Genomic DNA, 5,496 nt, shown 5'->3' on the forward strand with positions numbered 1-5,496 from the left:
CCCCAAGCCAATGCTCTATCCATTGAGCCAAACCGGTCCCAGCATTGAGTCAAACCTGTGCCGGCTGTTTTTCTTTTTGAATAAATATTTCAAAGACAATCATGGGATAAGGAGTGTATAGTTGGGTCACAGAATAAAGATTAAGTACAATATGTTTCCTCACCATTTTTTTGGGTTAATTCCAAAATTAATTTTTGACATATAGCACTACTGGAAAATCAGAATTTGCCATATTATTTTTAAATTTAATTGTGTTAAACTGAATGGAATGGAAACTTCCCAACTCATAGTGAAGCTCTGCCCTTGTAGCTCAGAAACAGCCGTAACAATGTGTAAATGAATGTGCTGTGTTCCAAGAAAACTTTATTTATAGACATGGGAATGTGAATTTTATTTCATTTTCATGTGTCAGAAAATAGCATATTTTCTTCTTAAACGTATAAACCATTCTTATCTGACAGGTCATACACAAAAGGAGATGGGCCAGATTGGGTTCATGGGCCAGTTTGCTGACCCTTGACCCAGCAGAACTGAGAAATTTCAAATATTCACCACTCTCCTTTGGTTAGGTATAGGAAACTGAAGGACCATTGGTTCACAGAAGTAAGATGAGGTATACCAGACAGGGAGTGAAACTTTCTTGTTTTAATGATTTCTAGAGACCGGCTATGGCCAGATAAGTCTAGCATTGTGTCCCTCACCACTCCCCGTTGCACTGGATTCTTAATGCATGATGGCTTTCGTCAAGGGCCCACATGTTTTGAATGAAAAAAACACCTGCTTACAGCGCTAACCAGCCTCAAAGGCAGAACGCATAGCTAATCGAATCTTTCCATCCAAGCAGGCTTTTCCGGTAGTGAAACTGAAAAGGCAGTAGCATGTGCTGATGAGTCTTCTCACATTTATACTTAAGGACACGACATGGTGACTGCACCAGGGAATTCCACACTCTGTGTGGAAACCAGCAGGCTTCCGGGTTGGGAAGTTTCATGGAGTGAGGCCATAATTACGGCTGATGGAATCCTAGTTGTTTAAGTGGGTTTTAAATCCTGTTTTTAAGACTTGTTTAGGAAGTAACAGAAAGAAGAACCTGTATTTTTGTAGGACTTTTGCAACAACTACAGCATCATTATAATCAACATGGTCATGATGGCTCTTCTGTTTTGAGGAGCACAGTGTCTGGAGCAGTGCTAGGTACTTTAAACCCTACAGCAATCCTTTGGGATCTGCTCAGCCCCATTTTGCAGTTAGAGGTTCAGAGAGACACTGGGTTATAAACACAGGTATGAATGATTCTAAGACTTTAACCACTGCACTAACTCTCTGCTAATTTATCCTCCCAATTATTTTGTGAAGCCAGAAATTATTTTCATTTTAATGAGCAGTGTGTCAGAGATACTGAATGCCTTGCCTGAATTGGATCATGTTACCGTCTTATGACCGCAAGCCCAATATGGACAATTCTTTATGATGAAAACAATATGATCAAGAAGATGGTATTAGGGTTAGGAACAGGAGTACATAATAACTCTAATATTCATGCCTCTAACTTTACCCATTTGCAAAAAGAAGAAAATTCACAAAATTCATAAGAAGGTCCTTTATAGACTTTGGATATTAACTCCTTATCATATAAATGATTTGTAAATATTTCCTTGCATTCTGTAGGTTGCCTTTTCATTTTGTTGATGGTTTTCTTTGCCATACAGTAACTTTTTAGTTTGATGTAGTCCCGCTTGCTTATTTTTGCTTTTGGTGTAAAAAAAAAACAAAAAAACAAACAAAAAAAACCAAGGTTAAGAATGAAGCCAAGGAGCAGGCCTCCTGCTTTCTTCCAGGAATTTTATGATTTCAGGTATTATGTCTAGGTCTTTAATCTATTTTGAGTTGATTATTTTTTGATATGGTATAAGATAGTGGTCCAGCTATTCAGTTTTACCACCAGCATTTATTGAAGAGACAATCCTTTCCCATTATGTTGTTGACTTCTTTGCCATAAATTCACCATATCTGTGTGTTTTATTTTTGAGCTCTTATTTTGTTCCATTTTTAAGTGTCTGTTTTTATACCAATAGTATAATTTTGATTATTATAGCCTTGTAGTACTTTAAAGTTAGTAACACTTTAACTGATTTTCTTTCTCAAGATTGATTTGCTTATTTAGGGTCTTTTGTGGTTCCATACAAATTTTAGAATTGCTTGCTTTATTTCTCTGAAGAATGCCAATGGGATTGTGATAGGGTTTGCATTGAATCTGTATGGTGCTTTGTGTAGTATGGACTCTTGAGCATGGAATACCTTTCCATGTATTTGTGTCTTCAATTTATTTTATCAATGTCTTCTAGTTTCCAGTGTATAGGTCTTTCACCTCTTTGGTAAAATTTAGTCCCAGAGCCCTGGCAGGTATGGTTCAGTTGGTTGAGCATCGTCCCAGCATTGAGAGGTTGCAGGTTGGATTCCTGGACAGGGCACATGCCCAGGTTGCAGGCCTGATCCCCAGCAGGGGGTGTGCAAGAGGCAGCAGATCACTCATCTTTGTTTCTCTCCTGCCCTTCCCCTCTTAAATTAATAAAAACATATTTTTAAAAAATTAGACTCATGGACACGGACAATAGTGAGGTGAAGACCTGGGAATGGGCAGGGGCAAGGTGGAGGTGGTCAATGGGAAAAAAATGGGACATGTTATATTTTCTTCTTAAAAAAATATATATTTTATTGATTTTTTACAGAGAGGAAGAGAGAGGGATAGAGTTAGAAACATCAATGAGAAACATCAATCAGCTGCCTCTTGCACACCCCCTACTGGGAATGTGCCCGCAACCAAGGTACATGCCCTTGACCGGAATGGAACCTGGGACCTTTCAGTCCGCAGGCTGACGCTCTATCCACTGAGCCAAACCGGCTTCAGCTATATTTTCAATAAATTAAAAATTAGTCTCAAGTATTTGATTCTTTTTGATGGAATTGTAAATGAGCTTATCATCTTTTTCTTTCTGATAGTTTATTATTGTATACAAAGGCAACTGCTTTTTATGTATTGAAATTGTATCCTGTAACTTCACTGAATGTTTATTAGTTTTAACAGCTTTTTTGTGGAGCCTTTAGGATTTTCTATTTATATTACGACACCTGCAAATATAGTTTCACTTCTTCCTTTCTGATTTGAATGCCTTTTAATTCTTGCTTAATTGTTCTGGCCAGGACTTCCAGTACTGTTGAATAAAAATGGTGGGTATCGTTGGCTTGTTTCTGGTCATAGAGGGAAAGATTTCAGCTTTTCACTGTTGGATTTGATGTTAGCTGTGGGCTTGTCATATATGGCCTTTATCATGTTGAGACACATTTCTTTATCCAGTTTGTTTTTATCATGAAAACCTTCTTTGGTCTCTCATATTTCCTTAAGAATAATAATCAATACTAGCTACACTTTACTACATGCCAGATACACAGGGCACTTTACAAACATTAATTCTCATAATTCTCATTATCATCCTATGTGTGTACATGTTACTAGTATGTCTTTCAGATGGACAAACTGAGACACAGCAAAGGAGACTCCATTTGTAGACTCACCTCTATTCTCATAGATCTAAGGCACAGAAGATCCCGTTTGTTAAACCTCATTTGCAGAAGAGCACAGTAATTCTGGACAGTTTGTGGTTTCCAATCTCAGCTACACTTAATTGCTCTTTAAACTTGGAGAAATTAGTTTTCTAGTACTTCAGTTTTTTTTTTTTTTTAATCTGTAAACTCTTTTGAGTTTGTTCACATTGGATTTATATTGTTAAAATATATATCCATGTATATAAAAAGCCAGGGGCCCCACAACCAAAACCACCAGGCGGATGACTGAACAGGCTGTGTGGGGTGATCAGGTCAACAGAGGGGGCCTAGGTTGATGGGGGGCAGTTAGGGGTAACCAGGCCAGTGGCAGGGGAGGAGTTGGGGGTAATCAGGCCCACAGGCAGAGGCAATTAGGGGTGATCAGGCTGGCGGGCAGAATAGGAGCCAGAGGTTCAGGATTAGTATGAAGAGTCCCAGACTAGAGAGGGTGCAGGCTGAGCTGAGCAGACCTTCCCCCCCATGCACGAATTTTGTGCACTGGGCGTTTAGTTCATTTTATAAAAAAGGCTTTAAAAGGTTTAACGAGCTAAGAGTTGGACTAGAACAAGGAATGCTAGCTTCTTCACTTGTTTTATCCTAAGTAGTTCTAGGGGCTTCACTTTTTATCCATTTTGCATATTTGGCTTCTTGGTCAGATTTTATTTAAATGCAGGATTGCATAATACATTTTTTTTGAGCACTAATAATCTATAAATCAGTTACATCTATGTTCAGAAAGACTAATTTATATATTAATAACATACAAATAGGAAAATGAATTGGGGAAAAAGTGTCTGCACAAAAGGTTGACAAAAACAAGTGCTAGTAAGGTCACATTTGAGTTCTAGAGGCCATAGGTAGAACTGTTCATGTCCAATGCCTACATTAATTAAAAAATGGTGACATGTTTATGATATATAAATTAATGCTACCTGATGAAAAATTATAAAAACAGAACACTGACAGATTTTAATGTTGCAAAAAGAAAAGAAAAAAAAGTAATTTAATCTTTAATGACCAGTGCAGCTGCTATGGTATTGCAAGGTAACCAGGCCTACATTGTAAAATTTCAAGAGACTAAAATTAGTATTGCTTCTTTATTGTCCAATAAAGGTGTTTTTGACTTAATAGTTATTTCCCCCCCCAGTATTTATTAGAAATTCCCCCAACTTATTCCAATTCCTCCAGCTCCATCCTATCTAGCCCAAACCATGTTTTGTTTAATGCTTAACACGCTCATCTTATTAAAAGATAAAAGGTCTTGGATTCCCAATAGCCAGAAAGTCCTGTCTCTTTAACGACTTGTAAAAATGAATGAATACCATTTGTAGATGAATAACAAAGGAACACATATTCTTCCTCCTTTCTTTGCCATTTTAATAGAAAAAAAATATAAAGCTTATTACAAAATATATTTCACATTCTTTTTGTAATAGAAATTTTAAAGACATCAACTTTATAAAATAAAAGCAAATTCTAAGTGGAGCAAAGACATGAAAACAAGAAAGTTCTGGAAAAAGATTGCGATAAATGTATTTATATTCTGGGAGTGGATAAGATCTTTCTGAAGGGCATAAACCCAAATGTAGCAAAGAAAAAAGACTGATAAAATTGAAAACTTTACGAATAGCAAAAAATAAAAAATTAATAAAAGATAGGAGCAGTCAGTTTAAAAGGGGAAAACTATTTTAAAAAGACTAAATGTATGAAAATATTATCAAATCTCATTCATAATTATGGAAACACAAACAGTAAGATACCATTTTTCTGACACAGATGGGGCAAAAATTAAAGTGTTTGATGATGTCCAGAGCTGGGGAAATAGAAGAAAACATACACTAATCGCAATACAGAAGAGTTGATAATTGCAAAAAACCTCAAAAACAGCCCAAG

The sequence above is a fragment of the Pipistrellus hanaki genome (assembly GCF_964339955.1).
Source record: "Pipistrellus hanaki genome assembly, chromosome: 17".
NCBI classification, from domain to species: Eukaryota; Metazoa; Chordata; class Mammalia; order Chiroptera; family Vespertilionidae; genus Pipistrellus; species Pipistrellus hanaki.